At 25.3% G+C, this 23702-nt stretch overlaps 1 protein-coding gene across 4 annotated transcripts in view; it reads right to left on the bottom strand.

Annotated features, from left to right (window-relative positions):
• The window catches only part of LOC111026565 (cAMP-specific 3',5'-cyclic phosphodiesterase), a 242857-nt gene that overhangs the window by 140454 nt on the left and 78701 nt on the right, over nt 1–23702 (bottom strand). The window lies entirely within an intron of this gene.

Here is a 23702-nt window from a genome sequence, read left to right on the forward strand (position 1 = left end):
TAATTATAAACACTCGGTTTTCCATTACAATAAGGCGTATTAGTACTGAATTGAGACCTTTCTTTAGCGGACACCTTAGTGCTTATTATTACTTTGTCTTACACTTTGTTTGAGACGGCAACTATCTGTGTATAATACTATAATATTATAATGTTATGAGCGTTTGTAAATTGCGCCTACAGTGAGCAGGCAGTAAAAATAGCAAAGTAAATTGCTCCTCGCATTTTCAAATTTCTGATAATTCTATAATTTTTGCCATCAGTATAAGTCACTTTAAATTCATAGAATATGTTTTAAAAACTGTGTTAGGAATCGTTTATTGGTGTAGGAATCGAAAGTTTATCTAAGCTACAATATGAAATCTAATCGGAGAACAGTGAAAGCCATGTGATGTCTAAATAGCTATTGCTAAGGAACCACCTAAAAAATAATATTACTTAAAAGAACCTCTTGATATAAATTACTACATTTGACTGGATACCTCAAAATTTAATGTACCTACTTCTTATAAGTACCAGTAATATCTGTAATTTCAGGTATGAAACGTATTATTATTTATAATATTTATTGTCTCCCTTCGTCGAGATCAATTATTAACGTTTTTCTATAAAAAAGCATATATCTACGTAATATAGGTACATACTAAATTTATGATATCACGATGGCGACAATAATACCGACAACCGACCGCGAACTATAAAATATTATACGGAGTAATGTTATATTAAGTACGAACACGACAATCGTGAGGCAATTAAAAAAATCTTTTTAAAGTTAAAATATGACATACTAATATATTATTTTATCATACCTATTGTCGTGTAGTGTAATAATATTATATTATATTGTAGTCACATGCTCAAAGACGACGACGAAAACCCTTTGAAACGCCATCGCCACTAATTGATTGAAACTCTCTACGTATGCTATGTATAGAATTTATAAATATTTATAATATGTGTTTGGTATGTTCGTTGAACAAACAAAATACCTGCATGGTTTATGTTTTCCTACAATAATATTTCAATTATTTTACATTAATTCCCGAGGAAAATTCAACTGTTTGGTATTTCAGTAACGATATTATTTCATCATGATCTAATATTTTTACTTTTTATTCTGGTTGTAAAGTTTGATATTTTTTGAAATATTTATAAACACCTTAACAATTTTTTTAAGCACTAAAATAAATAATGTATTTCACCAAAAGCAAACATGACATTATTAATACATTTTTAAACTGTCAAGTCCTATGTAATATAATACAATTCTGACACAAATTGTTTTTTTTTAAACTCACCACTGTAAAACGAAATAACACATTAATGAAATTCGAATTTATAACATATTGAATTGATCATAATAATAACATGCATTCAAAAAGTAACTCAACAAATCACGAAATATAATTTAATGGCAAATTTATATGAATTGAAAAAGCATAATATGCATTTTTATAGGTGTAGCATTGAAATTGATAAACTTCAGCTTAATGGAATTACATACAATTATATTACTTTGAACAAACAGAGCAAAACTTAGAATATTCAAAAATAATTATGTTCTTATAAGTGGAAGTTGTTGAACGTGTCAATTAGTTTTAACCTAATGGATTTGCTAACAAATGAAGTTAATGAATCTATAAATTGATAATATTATGAGCAAATGAAAATTAGTTTTGATTCAATTTAGAATTTAGAAATTGATTTCAGAATAATGTTAATATAATTATGACATACATATTACCTTAACTAGGTATAGAATTATAAATATATATTAATCAAAAACCATTAAAACCTATTTATATTTAAAACACATTTTAACCAATACATTTAAATTTATCAATGAATACGTTAATTATCTCAATACAATTCTAACTATTAGCTTTAAATTACAGGTGTATGAACATCAACGTACGAGATTAATTATAAATTAAATTTGTGTTGTTAAAAAAAAACATTAAAGTATGATTGAACATGATTTTTGCCAACAATTTGATGTAGTTTTTACTGAAAAATATGATATTCCTTAACTTATAAAGTATATATATTTACAAACATTATACCAAAACAAATGGATTTCGTTGGTGTAACAAGGTTTATATCAACATTAGCCACTGTTTGAATGTAATGCAATATTGACATAAGTGTCCATAATATATTACATTGTAGTAAAATTTTAGTTTAGATGAGTTTAATTAAGTTTTTTAAAATTATTTTCAAAATTGCATATTCATTGTTCGAAACAATAACATTTTTAACTTTATATAAACGAATTCCGTATACGTGGTTCAGACACTGTTACTACTTTTTTACTGCATCAAAAATACATTCAATACTATTTTATCGTTGAATAATGCATTTTATAAATACTGTTCTAAAAAAACCAAACATGTTGAATTTTAACTATTTAGTGACTTATTACTTAATTTGAGCATTTATTTCTTACAGTTCATCACGAAGTTATGTATAATATACTTCAAATAAAACGACGAGCTTGACAGATATTCGATAACTCAGCAGATTTAACATTTTAAAGAATATATCCAATACACCTATAACCTCGTCCTCCCTAAAAAAACGGATGTTATTACCACCTTTATACGATAACCGAAAAGGAAAAAGCGTCACTATATATATATATTTTTTTTAAGAAAGTACCGTATCGACGATAGCGAATCAATAATATTCGCCATTTTGACAAATGCTTTTTCAGTCGGAAGTAGGAGTGTAAGTTTTCTTTAGTTTCAGTTTTACCGTAAAGTTTTGTTTACAAAAAAAAAAACAATGGTTAACACTACCTCAATTCATTGATATCCATAGATGAAAATTCCCTGGGAAAAACTATTCATATTAAGGATACAACACCTACAAAATATTGTGTTATTTTATTTGACAATTTAGCATTAAATTTCTGATAACATTATAATATATTACTATACATATCATAATAAGATGGTTTAATAAAGTATAAGCCTTAATTTAATACGCTTAAATCTGCAGTATAAGTAATTAGGTATTTAGGTCACGAACTATTTTTGTGAATATAAAATTAGAACTCATAGAAAAAATCAATAGTATTGCAAATCAATATTATTATTCAACAAACTTTATTAATACACACAACTGAAGAGAACACAACGAAAACTCTAAATTTCAATATTATTTGAAATTATAAAGTCTAGCGAAATGCTATTAAATTACAGTAAGTATGTATTAATAACAGTAAACATTTAAAATTTTCATTATGTTTAAATTATTAAAATATATGTCTCTGAGCACTATTATTATTTATTTACAAATAATTTCTTAATTATCACAGTGATAGATATCATTGTATTAAACGTAGAAATGAAATGAAATACACAGATAATTTATGAATAACATAATACATTATAGTACCCAAGGTATTGTATAATAATATAATGTACATTAAATACATCAATAATTATATTTATAATTAACAACAACTACCAATTTAGGGTACTATTTATAAAAATAAGCAAAGAATGTAACATCATATGATATCGGCTTATATTAAACAGTACTGGAATAGACGTAATTATAAAAGAACATAATTTAATAGGTAAGTTTGCTTTTACAAACATTTGTCGATAGGTAGTGAACTGTGATTATAATTTTACTCTTTATATTACTACTTATTTGTAATATTTTGCAGTTATAATAAAGTTTAATTAAAACAATACTGATTGTATGCATAGTATTTGTTTAAAATAATTATATTGAGTTATTTTTAAATGTTTTAATTTTAAAAATAATGCATAGTAGTATATAGACATATAGTATATGTATTTCTACAGATATTTAGATAAATTTATTGTGTTATCTACAATTTACAATATGTGGATTTAGTTAACTTTATTTGATACCATATACCAAAATAAGGAACAGGTACAGGTTTTACTACAGATCATAATGTAATAAATTATTACATTATTACTAATAATACTATATTAAAATATTAGGTGTTTCAAAAAATAAATGTTTTATTCAATGCAATAACGCCAATACTAAAGGTACATATTTTGTGTAAGATAAAAGCATAAAAAAATACTTATCGATTATATGTAATTTACTAAATTGAATTGCATCTACATTAATTAAGTGGCAAACATTAATGGAACAAATGTTGGCGATTTCCATCATCCATTACTATATACTTTGATAATAATACTATCGACGGTCATCACGAGTTGGATTTATGTTTCACGTCAACGAATTTCACCAGATGTCCAGATACACCTGATATAGAGGTAAATTTATCAGCAGCGACCTGCTGTGTGCACGAATGAAATTAACCTAATCGACAATATTTCCGTGATATTTTCAACTAGACGTACACTCGGCAGGTATCCTTTATTCATTTAATACGATTTCCCACGGCATTGTATTGTTCACGCTAATCGTGTAGATTAGACGGCACGGAGAGCAAAAATACTTAAGTGAAAAACCGTAAAAAAACCTCCCAACTATACATTATATAGATATACTATGAAACGCACGTATATATGTATGCTATTGGTGGCATTTCCACCTTTCTCTTTCGATCCGTAAATCCATTTTGTGTCCAATGCAGCCCTTTTGTTCAATGACTATCTGAAGGCGCGTTATGTCTTCCACCAAACGTGTTCTTTGTTCAAAATGGTCATCGTCTCCATAGGGAGGAAAAATCGGACGGACAAGAAAGCCAATTCATTTATCACACACCATGACGTCGTCGAGAACAGGATGGATTGGCTCATCGATTTCCCCTTCGGTAGTATATTATTATATTGGTATAATGGTAGATATATGTATAATATTATGTTTCATCGAAGGTGACCGATTTATATACTCGAGTGTAATAGTAGCATTATAAAACTCAATAAACCGCAATCTTATCAATGATATCAATAATAAATAATTGACACACTTACTCAACGACAAACGAATGACGAGAAAAATGTGTACTTGTAGTAGAACATTCCATGTATATTAACCGCGATAATGCGATACCTATGTTTACCAAAGGTTACATTTCCTTTATGAACCGGAATTCCGATTATAATTTACTAATGAAATAACGATATTTATGTGTAAAGTAATAGCAATATTGTGACCACCTATACAATCCAGACATTAGTAGATTGGAATGGATAAATAAAACAAATGTTTAATTTAGAGGCATTATATTTTATAATATCAATAACGGGTTGATAGGATTAAACATTTATTTTTATTTTTTCAATTCTAATATGACAGCCAATACGCCTGACGGTTGTAGAGACATATAAATATAAGCTATTTAGGTTACATAGTAGTAGACTTTGGGTCCAAAGGCGGACCCAGATGTGTAACAAGAAGTGTAAAATATAAATGGATTTGTATACAATATTTTTGAAACCTCATCTCGTTATTTGTCTTTCAAAGCAGAACACCCATACAATTATTAATTTAATATGTATATTTATTTAAAACATACTTAAGACGCTTTCCACATTTATTTATCTTTATTTTCTATGAACTTATTGAATAAAATACTAAAGATATTTGATAAAATAATAATTTATAATGCATAGTGGACATATTAAAAATTAAAATGTCTGAAGCCATTGTTGAAATGCTTAAAATAATTATTATACACATAATATAAAAATAAATTTATATTTTTTAACAAAAAACACGTTTTTTTATATACCTATTGATAAAATAAAACATAATTTATCAATGTTGTAACAAATATATATTGTTGTAATTTAAATCTGTATTCAAGTGTCATTAAAAAAAACGTCAAAAGAAATATTTTAGTTCATCATAAAAAAAATAAAAACAGTTTGTCAAGTTTATATCTTCTCTTGGAAATAAAAACATGTAGGTATTCTTAAAAAAGCTTTTCTTAAAAAATACATTTGAATTATTAGAATTTTTTTAACAAGGAGAAAAAAATAAATTAAATTCACAACATTTTCAATATTTAACTTTGAAAATGTCTTCTTACAAATCAAAAAAAAAAATTATAATTTATTTCAAAATTATGAAAATGCATATTTTGATTGCATGCTTGTATAATAATATCATATACTATTATATCATTTATTTGTATCATTAATCTTTTAGCAATTTTGGTGGATTTTTAAACTCATTTTACTCATTTGTACACAAAATGTATTAGAAAACGTCAAGAACGTGGCAACCTTATTACAGATAGACAACCATATCTAGCAAAGTTATCATATCCATCACATAGAACATGTCATTTAATTTGAAATAATTTTCTAATTAATCGACACAGGACATTTTTTTAAAAATCTTTCACTATTTATTACTAATTCCTAAAATTTTAAAAAAAATTACGAATTTATTATATGTGAATATTTTGTATTACATTTTAAATATTAGGAAACAGCAGCAGTAATTATTTGTGTTGTATAATTTCGATAAATACTATTTTAATTAAAATTACTTCGAGTGGTAAAATAATATATTACTCTGAAGTGTATATTACGGGATTTCGTATAAAGGTAAGTACATAATATTATGGCCATTTGATAAATTCACAAACAATGATGACAAGCTCATTCTCCTTTGGTACCTATATTCACAAATTAAGCCTGAATGTGAATCCATTCATTTATGATAAACGATAAAGGCTAGTACAGACTAATAGTATATACTGATATATACATAACAAACTCGTTCAAAACGAATGAGTTATTAAATAACTCTGAAGATTAATATTATGTTTGTAATACCTTTTCGCACATAATTCACAAAGCTATTAATTGCATGTGTTATACCAAAACGCTTCTTATGCAATGCGATTAAAGGAAAATATATAACAATGTACACATAAAATCTATTTTGTTATTTTCAAAAAAAAAACAAAACAAATAAATGTATCAAAAATGCACAATTATCATAATAATTAATTGATTTAACTTTGGGTAAATTTACACTTGCATTGTTTTTTTTTTTTGTTAAAACAACGGTGACGGTCTGAATACACATACCATTAAAGCGAATTGTTACGGGACTACAACAGAACTTAGCAAATAATACGCAGACATCGTCATGAGGTTCATATTTCACTTCGACGACAACCATTTGGTGCCTGACGTTTAATATGAAGGAATTGAAACAAATACGATTTGTACAAGTCAAGATGATGTAATCTTACAAATTATCATGAGTAACATTGTTTTATGTTTATCTAATCTATTCATACCAACAATCGTTTAATAAGTAGCGATCGATTAATGCATAATGTTTTGTAATTCAATTAAACATTGTACAATAATGTATAATGCTTCATTAAATTTCTTGTTGACAATACTCTGAGATTCAATACATTTATGACTGAGATCGATAAATATTTGTTAAACACAAATAATTTAAATCATGTAAAACCTATATCAACTGCACTTCATTTAATTTAAAATAAGTAAAACGTCATTTTTTAAATCATTGATGAGTGTGACACAATGCTAACTAAAAAATATTTTACTATCATAAGCTGCAATTAGAAATAAAGAATCAATTAAAAAAAAAGTTGAATATTTAAGAATAAATACATATAGAAAGGTACGTAAAAACATATTAATTTTATATTTAACTAATGAATACGTAGGAATACATTTTTAAAACGAATTTTAACGGGCAAAATTTAATTCGCTAAATGCAATCTACAATTGTATAGAATGAACCTTTTAAACAAAAAAGTTACGCTTAAAAAAACATTCTAGGTACATGACAATTATTTCATTAAAGAAAAGTAAAAAATAAAAACTTTTATTTCAGTCTAAAATGTAATATAAAAGTCTTTCATTAGATGATTATTATTAATCATACTTATAATTAAATCAAATATGTTTGAAAGTAAAAATAAATAATTAGAAAAAAATTTAAAATTAAAACTATGAGTATAATATTACTATTAACGTATAATGCTCAAAAAATATGTTTAAGCTTAATATTTTTGCTAATTGTGTAATACTTTAGAAATAATATAATATATGTGTTAATTAAATACACAAGTCATTTTTTTTTAAACGTTTCACAGAAGTTTGAATGCAAACTTTGCATATTTTACGTTACTAGTATTATTTATAAAAAGTTATTTACATAATTTTATGCTAATGCAATTAAAATAAAGTAATAAGAATAAACCTCTGTGTAAACTGGGAAGAAAAAGTTATCCTATCACGGATTTGTAGACTTGCATGGTAGGTAACTATGATTTTAAACGTATTTTTAACTGAAAATTTATGTTGAACTGTATTTTTATTTTTCATTTGCATGTTAATTTCAAACTAACTATAAGCTTATGGTCAAAAGATGATTTTCTTGACATTTTGTAATTTAAAAAAAATGCAGAACGTTCTTCAAATTCGCTTTGAGTAGAAAATAAAACTAATCTTTAGTCAAAGTGTCAAATTTGTATGGAGCTGATGAAAAATTCATCAATAAAAAAATAAAAATGTTATCTGCACCAATAGCTTCGAAGTATTTTATTAATTAATTTATTTACGACTATACACACATATAAAGACAATTTAGAAAATTGTAATCAACGTCTAATTTTATTGTTACATTTAAAACAATAATTTTGAAATTAACTGATTAGTTCAATTAATAATACAAGATGAGTAAATGCAACATTTTCAAAAATAATATGACCTTAGGCATTTCAATTGTGTGAGGGTACATCGAATGTAAAAAAAAGTAAATCGTTAAAATAATTTCTCAATTTCTTTTCTTTAAATTTTTATTTTAACTTCAAATTATATGATAAATGCTTTCATAACGAAAAGAAATTTAAGAAAATTCGTAGTTTAAAATGTTTAGCAGTTTCGTCCTACCAGAAAATACTTATAATCAACATTGAATTGAATTTGGTCAACATACAATGCTTTCTTTTATACAAAAACTGACAGTCAACGATATAATAAATACGATTGGAGAAACGTTAAAAATCAAATAAACGAACATCAGGGACATACATCGTATAACAAGCTAGGGCTTTAAAAAGCTTATAGTCGACAAATTCAATTTAGGTTTTTTTATTCACAATGGTTTTTAAAATACGGTTTTACAAATATAACAACTGAATTTTAGAATCTTATTATGGGCGAATAAACGTTTAAACATACAAATAAAATAGTCAGAATCATTCATAATATTTATATTTTTTTTTCTTAGGAGTAAATATAATGTAACAAAGAATTTAAATTTTACATCATTTCACATAAAGTGATAATCGAAAATCAGTTTAAATGAAGAATCAACTACGTCGTTTAGTATCTGAAGGGACTCTTACAGGTTTTACAAAATACAATGCTCTGTATTTTTAGTAATTTTTTTTACATAAGCATTATTGAGTTTTATAATGAAGTTTTAAAACTGAAGTACCACACTAAATTTGTATGTAATATTATTATAAATAACTATATAATATATATTTCTTAAGTGATTGTAATCAAGTGTTACTTTTGAGTAAGAAATTGTTTCATAATATTTTTAAAAATGCTATGTAATTCGCATTTAAATAATATAGTTCATTTATTTATACATAACTGAATTAAGTGAAGCGTCTGTTATTGTAATAATAGTTAATTTGCTAAATAGTATACTTGATTCCATGAAAATGTTAACTTTAAACTATTATCTATTTACTTTCAAAAAATATAATTGTCATCTTTTGTTTTCCGAAATAAAACGTCAAATAAAAAGGTATATCATTCATGTCTTTATATAAGTAGATATGCTTAAAAATTAATATTGCAGAACACACTTAAACTAATATTAGATAAAATTAAAATCGATTGATGTATATGTTATTTAGTATCTTAGATTTAAAGTATTAAATGTATTAAATTATAATATCATAGACTTCAATAATAATTAAATTAAATAACAATGTAACTCTGAAATAACAACATTTATTATAAACCTACTTAATTAATTTATTAAAACAGCACTTTTAAAGATCAATAACAGATAGTGAGTAAAACAATTTAATTTAGTCACGTTTTAGTTTCAACAAAGAAGTAGGTAATGATGTACTGGAGTATACGAAACGACGATAGACTACAGACCACATTTTATTTTATTTTAATTAATGCTCATTTTTTTTATTTATATTGAAAAATACAAAGATATAACTATTTTTGGTATAAAAATTACTGTTTATATACTGTTACTTAAAATTAGATAATTAGGAAAGTTTCGAAGAGTTTCCTAATCAAACTTAACCTATGATATTAATCAAATGAGGATTGACGATAGTAATTATTTGCAATAGTAATTAACCTTTTTCAAAGCGTCCCAAACGCGCTAGTTGACTGACACAGTGTATGTGTGCAGTTTACGCCAACTCATTTACACTCGTCTATAATTGACCTGATTAAAGTGTGTTCGATTCGATAACAGATGATCATCATTATCTGCGAACAAACGCGACGGATTCGTATTATATGAATATTATAACCAAGCATGGGACGTCCATGAAAAATTGTTACACAAGACTAGTGAATGCCATGACGTGGTAATCTGACTCGACGAGGTTTTGACGAACGGTAATGCGACCATGCAAAATTTACAAAAATAAAAATCCATACATACTATTCTATAATAATATCAAGTCGTATGTAAGTATATAATATTTTACAGAAATGGCCGACGTGCTCGTGTAGAGTGATTTTAATTTGAATTAATTGCGAAAATCGTTTTTAAAAAATTAGTAAATACTTGTGTAGTGACGGTATGACGAGAGACGGATGGATAGATAGGTATATATAGAGAGAGAGACAGAGAGAGATAGAAAAAAATGGAAAAGTACAGAGACGGATATTGTGATATGTACTATGTATTGAGAGGACGTGTGTCACCGGAGTCCAAGTCACGGCTGCGGCGGTGATGTCGGCGGCGACGACGACTACGACTACGACTACACGACGGCGCGACCGCGGCGATAACACGACGGCACACGACGAGTGGTGTTGTACGACAACAGACGTTTCGGGTAGCGCGGCGTCGATGGGCGAGTTACCTGTTGTTACGCGGCGCAGACTGTGCAGTGGCGGTAGCGGCGACGCGCGGCAGACGTGGCCTCCGAGCGCGCACCAACAACAAAAAAAAAAAAACGAAAAATGAAATAGAAAGAGAGAGTAAGAGAGAGAAAATAACTGCGTATACATGTATACGTTATTTACCTTAAACAAAACGTATAATATATATATATATATATATATTTATATATACGGGGTGATCAATTTAACGTAAGGCACTATCTTTATTTCAGTAACGTTTTTGAAAATATTCTTTTTACATAATTTTAAATCGTTTCTAATAACAATACTATTCAAAATATACATTTTTTACTCTTTTAAATAACGACATAAGTATTTCATTTCATATTTCGAAGCCGAATATTTTGTGGATTATTTCGATCTGTAAAAATCAAATTTTGGACAAGCATTTGATTAGTTATGACTGTTATGAGTATAAAAAATGTATATGAGTGGATTTGTATATTATACTGGACAAACATACTATTGCGGTAACTATATCATAACCTACTAGTCCAAATTTCCATTTTTATATCCAAAGCCATTCCAAAATATCGTTTGCTTAAGAATAAAGAATTACAAATTCTTGTTGCCGTTACAAAAGTTGGCTAAAAAATAGTAAAAAGTATATTTTAAAAAACGTTAATAATTTTTTAAAATAATGAGTAGTCTACGTCAAACGGATCACCCGATATAATGTAAGTGTAAGTATGTGTTTAAAATAAATATACATATAATGTTATGCGTATATAATAATAATAAAACACCATGGAAATCTGTGCGTCCATCGACTGCTGCAGCGCATGCGCACCGATCGCATTTCGGCCAACTGTTGCGGCCTATACACTTTTCCTCACCACCACCACTAATATTCGAACCCCCACAACCCTCCGCCACCCAACCACGACTTGCACTTGGCACCCGGCCTGTAGTGGTATGCCAGTCAAGCAATGTTCGTTTGTTCGTCAAAAAAATACAAATAAAAATCCGAATAAATATTTTATAATAATAAAAATAATAATAATAATGTCATGCGTAATATATTGCATTATATATAAATTAATCAATAAATCATTTAATCCAAAAAATGTCTAAGAGCGGAGACGGCATCTATTTCTAAGGATATTTGATGATTCATAAAATATATAAATATAATATTAGTACTATAGTATATTGAACTAATCTGTATTCGACAAATTAAGTTTTATATAATATTCAATTATCATGTAGATTCATTAACGATAAAAATTTAACTCAATATCACGTGTACCGTCGAACGGTGTTTACTGGAATCGGTGTATAAATTTCATTTAAAAGAGAAAATAATAATATACGCATTGAAAATAAGTTTCAATAATACTCTACAATCAATATTTTTAATTATAACTAAATCTAAAATCATAATTTATAAAAACAAAACATTTATTTTTTGTTTAATTCAACTTCGTCGAAATCGGTCCTCAAAATATCGTACTATTGTATATAATATTAATATTTTAAAATTTATGTTGTAGCGTTTTGGCAATATCCGATTTCACTGATGTTTTTTCCATACTCTTTGATAATGACTAAAAATCAATTTATTTTGTTGGGGTATTATAGTGAAGATTACTTTTTTAATATATCTTATTTGTATTTCAATTTGTAATCAAAGCTTGTTCAATTAACATATCATAAACAGTATGATACACTTAAGCATTAAATAAATGAAAGTTGATGGCAAAACTATGGCATTACAATGTTATTATCATTTATTCTATAAAATAATTAAAAATAATAAAATAATCACGAGTATTAATTGAACTTTATTGATATAATTTCAATCAAAGTCGTTATTTATGAATCCTTTATCTAAAGCTTCTTTAGTAATTTAATAAATTTAAATACTTATCTCAATTAAAAAAAATCAATAATTCATAGAAAATGTTTATAGAACGTACAATTTATCATTGCTTATATTTTTTAAGCTCACTGACAACTATTATATTTACAGATCACGGCATAATAATTATGAAAATAAAAAAACATTATTTTAAACACAACCATGATTAAATACTTAAAATATTGTAACACAAATATATTATTGGTGTATAAAATAGTTTCATGATAACTATTAGTAATTATAAAATAATAGTATAAATAATAATTCTTTTATTAACTGTTGGAGGGATTAAGAGAAAACAACAAGGTTATTAGCCAGCGTTACATTTTTTTTTTACAATTATACTATAATATACATAATTATACTAAATAACCATGTTTTGTAAATTTTTAACATCATAAATTAACCAAATATGAAAGGTTAGGTTAGGCTAGCCTAACATTAACATCAGTATTACATAATGATAATGACAAAAGTGCATTTTTTGAACATGACTTAAAATAATTTAATTTCAGACAGGATGTCTAATGATACACGGCGAATCTATAAATATTATTTGATATCTGCTGATACTATTACATAAAATATTTACGAATCCTATGCATCATTACGTATGTATTGATATTCGACAGCAATCCTTTACATAGGTTTTTGCATACATTTCGGTAAAAGATATGCGGTGTTAAATCAAGGAGTTGTTATGGTTTTAAAAATATTACGTTGAAATAATTTTAAAATATACTAGTTACTATAAATTATTTTATGGTAGCTCGTTGATTAATATAACTGTATCTTTGCACAATTATAACGTTAAAGGAAATTCAGTCTATTCATAAATTATTATTTCATAAAACAAAACCATCCATGGCAACAAACTTTTACTCAAAACATTTCTTTAACGCTCCGGTAACACGGCGTCTTGGGTAGGCAATTTAGCTACATCATTATAGACATTTGAAATTACAATGTTGTTATTTTTAGGAGAAATCTTTAATATATTTTATAAAAACATATTATGTAAATAAAATCCATCATAAATAATATGTTGATATTTTGAATTTGTATATTATATATATATATATATATATATTTTTTTTATATTTTGAATAATATTTTGTGTGTAATATGAACATCATAATGTTTTTTTTTAACATTTTACGGATAATATTATTTTATTAAATTGTTTTTTATTTGATATAGTTAAATTTATTTATATATACTATGGTAATATTGTAAATGTATTTAAAACAATAATTATGTTATATATTGATAAGTAACTGGAAATAAAACTGAATAAGTGCCTACATTAAAATATTAGTATTAAGTCCAATAATTGATTTAAATTACAGATCAAATAAATACGTTTTAATTTCCTTCGCTATAATAATATGCTTTCACGCCTGATATCAAGTTTTAAAAAAACTATACCCAGACGATTATCTTTGGTGAAGGTTTAAGGTATGATTTCAAATATTATTATTTCGAAGAACTGTGGACTTTGAGCGAAAACAAAAACTAAACGTTTAAAAGAGCGCCTTTCGGTCAAGAAAACGGACAGGTCTTGATCGATGTACCCGCAAAAGGTTATTGATCGTACTTTTTTTTTGACAGTTTGACAAGTTCCGTGTTAAGGTAGTTTTACGTATGTCTAAAATCCGGTAAATGTATGTATACAATATATTATTATGTTATATTATGTACCTCATATAAATTAAATATTTATTAAATTAAAATAAATGTTGAAAACCTTTGTTCATTCTATTGTTTAAGTTATCAATTCGCAAAAAAAGGTATTTTGATACTTTATATTATGATACTTTAGCACATAAAAGCAATTTTGGTCGTGGCATTAATAAAATCAAAGCACTAAAAATGTGAGGCATGATAATTCTTAAATTGTTTAAAATACAAAACATACAGTCACTTCATATTTGAACAAACAATGCACATAGTACAAATGTATTTATTTTTAAATTGCATTATCATTGTTTGTTATTTGAACTTATAAATATTATTTTTTGATAATAAAGCAAAAATTGTACTTTGAATTTTTTTGATGAAAACAACAAATGGATAAAAAAAAATATATATAAAACTATAATTGAACTACAATAAGTCTTTAAAAACTGTTCAACTTAATCCGAGGTTAAAATAAATGTAAGAAATAATATTATAATAGTAAAAATAATTTAGTTTTTATTCAATATCAAAGATAGTATTAAATGTTAATATAAGTCATAATATTTAGAACATTTATTATTCTGAAAAATATTATTGTGGCATTTCTTCAAGAAATGTTACATGATATAATATCAGCTATAAATTATTCACTGTACACATTATATTCTGTAAACATATAATAATCATAATAAATGCTATAAATAATTTAATTCTTAAATCGAATAGTTTAAATTAAATAAATAAAACGTTAATATGGAAATAGAAAAATACATTAAATATATATTATCAATTAATCTGATAGCTCTGTTATTACAAACTAAAAATCAATAATTATAGTAAAAATAATATAAAATTGAATAATTAAACAGGTATTAACATTGCTGAATTATTAATGTTATTATACAACTCAACTAAACTATAAAATTGAATACATTAAGCAACTTAAAAAGTAGATTAAATGATTAAATGATTGCACATAGAACAGTCAGTTCACTTTGTGAAAGTCTTAAATTGAATAAATTAATAAACCTATTGTTTTTGTGCCAACAACAGTAATTTACCTAATTTTCAACATAAAATCACAAATGAACTTCAAAACATCAGAAGTTGGATTCCTATTCAGATTATTTCAACAAGCTGGCTAAGGAAATTGTTCAAATAAATTAATACTTGTATTTGTCACTGTCTATTGAAAACTGTTCTTATACCGTCCACCTGATCTTTTATACAATAACATATTGTTTATTTGTCAAAACATATGTTTACATGAAGATACAATAAAAACTAAAAGTAAATACAGCTTATGACGTTGCCCCAAAATCATAGCTTGTGGTGGGTGAAGAAAGTTCAATACAACATAATTTAACATAATAAATAACAATACAATATTTATATACATTAAACATTAGAAAATAAATTATATTTTTAAGTTTTTTGTACAATCATTACTTAATATGATTTAGATTTGCATATTTAGAATACTTTTTATAATAATACTTATTTCTGTACAATGTTAAATTAAAATAAAGCATGATACAGAGGTGAATACCAAAATTAATAACCATTTTCCTAAAAAAATATTTAACGTGATTAAGGATATTCCATACATATATTTAATTCAAGTTTCTTACATTCAAAGTACTGTAGAGATCATTTACATTAAAATCATACGAATTTCATAGAATAAATTTCATAAGTGAGTTTAAAGTCATAATAAGTAAATTTAAGGCAAACATAGACGCATTTCCCTAAATAACAATACCAAAGCTAATAATGGATTGTACAAGCGCTAAATAGACTGCGTTATAGTTTTAGTCTTTGGGTTTAGGATATCTTTTTATATTTTTAATTTATAAAACAACTTTTATACCATACTAAATACATGATTTATAACATTCGAATGTTACTTATGTACAAATAACTTTTAGACCAGTCTTAGGTATCAACTTTACTAGTAATAATTTCTGTTTGGCACCCAGATTATTTATTAAGAATATGTTTATAAAGGGTATAATCATTTTTTGCAATTTATGTCTTGGTAACAAAAACAGATTTCATAAATTACGACTATTATATCATTACTATAATCTAATATTATTGTGTTTAAATTATTATTATTTCAACGATTTAATAACCAGACGATGGAAAATTTAGAAATGATAGTCAAAGCCCAAGATTATCATAAACTAACTCGTATCATATTTTTTTAATGGTTTCTATATAGAATTTATGTGGTGTTATTTATTATTGCAATTTCTATTGAGTAATAAATACAAATAAAAACTCAGTTTAATACAGTACTCAACAATAATTACACAAACACTTAACTTAGGTGCATAGATTATTTAATTTAAAACTTAAACCTTGAATGGTGCAAATAATAAAAAAATTACTTATATTATATTTACCGATAAATTACAAGGTATAATTTTACATGCTCAACATTTAAAAATATATTATTTTTTTTTGTAAATTGTTTATGTTTTGTCGGATGACACGATAATATTAAGTATATCAAAATAAACTACAACTAAATACCAAATATTCAATTGATCAAAATAAGTTATGACTCATATTATACATTTAAGTACGTAATTACATATTATATTATATTATTATATTTTATCAAATGGAATAATATACATATAGTATACATATAGGTACATTGATAAATAATATTATTATTGTATGGATTTTTTTAAACGATTTGCATTACATAATATACCATAATATTATATACATTGCACATACACCATACATACGAAGGTACATGAATACATTTATTTTATATATGAAGTATGCAATGTAATAAATTATAATTGATGTTGTTTTTATATTATAGTACAGACTAAAAGCTATATAGTATATATGCTAATAAAATAGCAAATAAAAGATAGAGGTATATTTCAAACAAAAAATAAAATTGTACTTAACGGTACACAGTTTTTTGACATAAAAATTGCCTTAATATTGCGCTTGAAACCCACAGTAATGATTTCAAAGCATATAATATTATTATATTAATGAAGTTTGCGTTTTATGCATTTTAATCTCGGCGAAAACTCTCATAAAATATATTATTATTTGTATAAACTCGTTTGAATAATAATAATTTATTAATTAAATAAATTGAATACAAAGTATGAAGCGTGTAAGTCAAAAGGTTTAATACCTATCTAAAATACTACCGAGTATATATATGCTCATTGTTAATATGTAAAGTGGTACTGGTTACTTATAATTGAGTTAAAGAGAGAAAGAGAAGGGGAGAGAGATTAAGAAGTGGTAAATTACTGTATTTAATTAATCCTCGTGGTATTTGCACGAACGGTGCACAGAATTAAATATAAATGTTCTGTGTTTGAAGTGGAGGCCACATATGGCTTTTGGACGTAGATCTCACCAGGGGTCCTTTTTAGTGATAAGCGATACGAGGAAGGAAGGAAGTATATTTTTATGTGTCTCTCTCATTCATATAAAAAGAGTTTAATAATAACGATAGTAATAATAATATCTAATACGTTAGATATAATGTACACGCCCAATATATGTAGAACGGCTCAGTTAAAATTTCAATATGCGATCACTCTTAGGGGAACTTTAAGCTTGACGTATAATATACAATATACTATAGTGGACAAAATGTCCTGAAAAATATAAAACGCTCATTGAGACACCATTTCATAATATTTTGTTTGTTATATTTGTATCTAAATGAAATCACAATAATTTGTTTTATAATGTATGGTTTTTAACTGGACAAAATATGTTTGAACATAATTTGTTTGAACCAATAATATATCATTATTGTAACAAATTGAATATTTTAAATCAATTTTACATTACCAACGTAATCGATTTTTGGTAAATTCGTATATTTTCTCTACTACAATACCTGCCTTAATACAGCAACATCTGCTTTCATCTTACTCACACAAAAAAACATATAATATATACACCAATTTTCCTATAAATAATGAATTTATTCAAATGTTGAGTTTTTTTTATACCACTTAATAGAAGTTCTCTTGTAGGAAGTACCAGTTTCTTATTTTTGAATGTACATCAACCTTTTCCTTATAAACAGTTAAGAATATGACCTTTTGGAAGCGTAAATGTACCTATCTGTACCAAAATTCTGACAGTAGTTTCTAATATATTGGACTTAGTGTGATAAGAATAATACATAATTAGAAAATATATTTGGAAGATATTATTACTGTGGTTAAATTTTTCTACTCACTCGAATTTCAGTTAAGATACATTCAATATATCCTAAAAAGTCGTAAACTAGCTTATTTAAGAATTATATTGCTAAAGAAATTGTCTTAAATGGTAAAAAAAATAACAAAATCAGAGTTCAAACAAACACATTTTTTTTAAATATAATTTCTAGAAGGTAACAACTTTTATAGTTCAACAATTCAAATATCCAAATACATTAAATTAGGTGAATACATGCATGGTTGAATTACTCTGTATATAATATGTAATATGCGCATTGTACATTATATATAATATATATTATGAATAAACATAAAAGTATGATATGCGATTCAATTTACGTTCCCAATATATTTTTTCATGTTAAGCGAGCAATGCATTCGTTTCCGAGCAACGCCCATACAAGTGTTCAATTACGAGATTAACATTTTGGATAGTAATATTTTAAGTTACAAAGTAATAGGTACAAAACTACAAAAGAAGATTTAATATCTAAATACCTTTTGAAATAAGTACGTAAAAAATGTATAACAAGTTGACTTTTTTCTAGAGAGTTTGATTAATTATCGATAAATCTTACTATACATTATTTTTATTGATTCTTTGCTATTATAATTATGACTGAATAATCGTAAGTGAACTCACCTACAAAAAAATACAAATTTTTATCAAGACAATGAATATTAATTAATGAATTCATTACTTTATCAAAAATTATTTAATATATATACTAAATATATATAATATAATAATAATATAAAAAATATATAATATATATCCTACAAAACTAATGCCCTTGAGTTAAATTATTAAAGACACTTTTTTATTAACTTGAAAAAGTTGTGTTTTATAATTGATCCAATTATTATAATATATAATTTACAAGATTGATATAGTGAGTCAAAGTAATATCTATATTAATTAATGTCTTATTTTATGTATTATATGTTCAAATGTTTATGCTTGATGTATCAGTTTGGTTTTGTGTGTTATTTATGTGAATTGTTTAGTTTAAATTATTATTTACTGTAATCACTATTGAATTTTATCAAGTTAAAATTTGACAGTAAATAAAAAATATTGTTATACTAGCGACATCTAGTGGAATAAATATTAATTTGATGATATTCTTATACAATGAGTAGAATGGATAAAATTAGTACAATGGTCAATAATCTATTGTTAGGGTATTTATATTTTGAATTCTTTTATTATTATAAAATACTATCTCCTATATTAATATTCACACACAAAACCAATAATGCATTGCGATCTTTTCGGTTACCTAGCAAAAATTAAAATTTTAATATTTCTGGGAATATAACGGCATATTTTTATTATTTGGTGGTAGGATAGGTTATTTAATATATACTAGGGTATATTATTGCGCAATACATTTTATTGATACATTTCAAATACATATAAATACATTTTATTTTAAAAATTAAACCGGCCACAATTCCACAATATGCACCAACATTTTTTCAAACATATATCTTGATCACAAAACTTTTGCTTAGGTAAAATACAATTTCTTTGAAAAAATGAAATAGCATCACTTTCCTCTTCGATTAGTTTTCAGTGCAGAACAGTACGGCAGTTGGGTCGTTTGGTTATGGCTAGAACTAATGACCCTTTTATCTGCAGGTATATGCACGGAAGAATGAAGGCTAGATAACCGTATTAATAAAAATAAGCCGGTACATAAATAACCAACCCTACCACCAAAAATATGAACATTATAATGGCGGCTATATAACTGAAGAGACCCATGCATTGTCAGAAAGACAAACCACATATTATTATAGAGGTTTGAACACTTGACTTGATTCTCCAATCTCAGCACCGACTACATGGAATTATAGCGATGTGCACGTGTATTAGTCTTAAATTTGAAAGTTATGGACAATTTATCATTGTGCAAAACGGTTTTCATTGATTGATTAAAGGTCGAATAGTGTTAATAAACTCGTTTTAATGTTGAATAAGTGTTCTTAGCATAGAAAAAATATATTTTGAATTAAAAAAACATAATATATATATATCGATATTTAATATATAACCCGAAAAAATGAATGAATTACTCAACTGTAATTGTATATTTTATTCATTATACGTTTAGGTACACCATGACTTAGTTATTATAATACCCATAAAACTAACACAATATTATAACTGCTCTTGGATAATTATTTGTGAACTAGGCATTTAAATAATATATCATGCATGTTATCATTATCATTTAGCATTAAGTTTATTTACTTTTTAGCAGTTTTTCGATAGCATTGCACAACAAAGCATAAGGAAACTAAATTAAATGTAACTCTATTTAAAACAAAGTTTTTAAAGTACCTACCATCTAGGTAAAATACCATATGTAAGTAAAAAGTTGTGGCATTACATTTTAGGAGCACTATTTCTATTCAGAAGTTTTACTAACTCCTTATATCCAAAAGTTGTACTAGAAGTTAGCGTACACCAACGATAAATAAAACAAAAGTTAAGAAACACACATTATTTTAACGTGCTAGATTTCTTAATTACTATCGCATTTTCAAAGAAAATATTATAAAACTGTTGTAATCAAGAAATATTACAACAACTTATAATTTAATATACCAATAGCAAGTTACAAGTTTATTAAATCTATTTAAATTTACATCGAGTAATATTATTGTAGATAGAAATTTCAATATAAATTGGTAACCAAAAATCACTTCAATGAGTTGTAAGCATAGAGTTGCTGGTAAAGTGGTAAGTTTTTTGTTTGTTTTTATTTAAAAATACGTCTAAACTACCAGCGCGTTTCAGAAATTTATATTACATTTTAATTAAAATTATTATTTTTTTTTTACAAAACAAAAGGGTTTACTGAAGATAATACATGAGGTACATAAAGTGGTAAGTATTCTATACTTAATCTATTGAAATAGACATTTTGCTTATAGTACTAAAAAATTTAAATATGTGTTGGGAGTCATGAGGATACGTACGTAATCATAAAATATAACATTTAAATAAAAATATTAATTATAAAATTGTTAAATAAAATACATTATTTGTTTTGTTAGATCCTAAATGTCTAAAATGTATAATTTAAATGATATTTTTTGAGCAGAATGCAAGTTTGATGGATATTTTTACGTAATAAATAGATATTAATATGATAATAATAATAATAATATATTATGTTAATATATAATGCTGTATTCAATGCATTAAGTTTTTACTTATAAAATATTTTATTAATAGTTAAATTTATTTATTTATTTACTTTTATCGTTCAATATTTTGTAGCAGAAGGTGAAATATTATAATATAATATATTTAAATAAAATCAAAGTTTTCAAAACGCTGCAGTTGTCCACACCATCTACCACTTATCTTACAGTAACACGCCATCTACCAAAAGCTTTACCATTATTGGTACACTGTTTAACCACTAGATGGAAGGCATAGTATGTATATTTCGAGAAAACTTTACTTCACACCAAAAATACCTATATTATTCGTTTTCTGAATATTTATATCGATAATATTATATTTTATTATTGTTAAGTATAAAAAGTGTCTCATCGATAGATTTACCGTCTTTCATTCCAACAAAAAAAAGTACTCATGAATCCTTTTTCAATAATCAGGAAACTTACATAACTGAAAGTTCAATGAAAAAATTTTAAAAAATTTAAAAAAATTCATACTTCGTTTTTTTTTTTTTGATTTTTGTTATTCAGATTTTCAAACACAATCATTATTTTAGCTAAGTACTTTGTAAAGCTTACAACATATTTCAAAATCGAAGTTAAGTATATTTTTAATTCAATTTCGGAGCTTTTATATATTTCTCTGAGTGCGTTTCATACAGTATAATATTATTAATACTATCAATTGCGTACCTATGTAATTAATTAATAACATCAAACGCTGCTACTTATAAAATATGATTGTGGGTTAGTTCTGAAATAAATAGCAAAATTATATAATACAATTATATATCAGTGCATACATTTGCACATCAGTTAAATACGCTGTAAATAAACAATTGCATTACGTGGCACTAGTGTTTAAACCATATACATATAGTTACCTACCTACCCAAATTAGACACAAAATAATTACATTATTGCTGAAATCCGATTACACCAACAACACAAAAAAATTAAATACTAAATTAAAATCAGCATTGATAACAAGTGTTTTTGTGGAATCAGTACAAATATAAAATATAGCTATGCATTTTAATTAATAAATATTTATGGTAAGTATTCTCTGTGCAGTACTTTTATTTTATAAAATGATACCATAAAACTTATGCCATTTGTATAATACAATATAATAATAAGTAATTTCTTTATAATCCAAGATTCGACAATAAATCTACTTTTTGCAAATATTAAAATAATATTCCATGTAATATTCTCAAATTTCGTATAATGTAGAGATCTACATTACTTATATATTATACCATTTAATAAAAAAAATATTTAAGTCCTCAATAAATTAAAAATAATTTCACAAACATAATATGAGGGTGACATTAGGTTATGTGGATGATTCAGAGGATGTCAGATTTTTTTTTAACCTTCTCTCTCTAGGATATACCAGTCCCATTCGGCATTCAAAAATCATTTTTCAATGTTTTCAAGTAATTTTAGAATAAAGTCAGCTATTACAACAATATTATAGAGAATAATATTTTTGAGGGTGTCTTTAACGCATCGATTCGTCTAAATATTGTCTTAAAACAATTCATGATATCCATTTAAATGTACAAGCTTGTATTTATTTTTAAAATCAAATGATAATAAAATAGAAAACCGATAATATGTCATTATGTCAAACCCTCAAAAA

The sequence above is a fragment of the Myzus persicae genome, unplaced genomic scaffold (genome assembly GCF_001856785.1).
Source record: "Myzus persicae strain clone G006 unplaced genomic scaffold, MPER_G0061.0, whole genome shotgun sequence".
NCBI lineage: Eukaryota > Metazoa > Arthropoda > Insecta > Hemiptera > Aphididae > Myzus > Myzus persicae.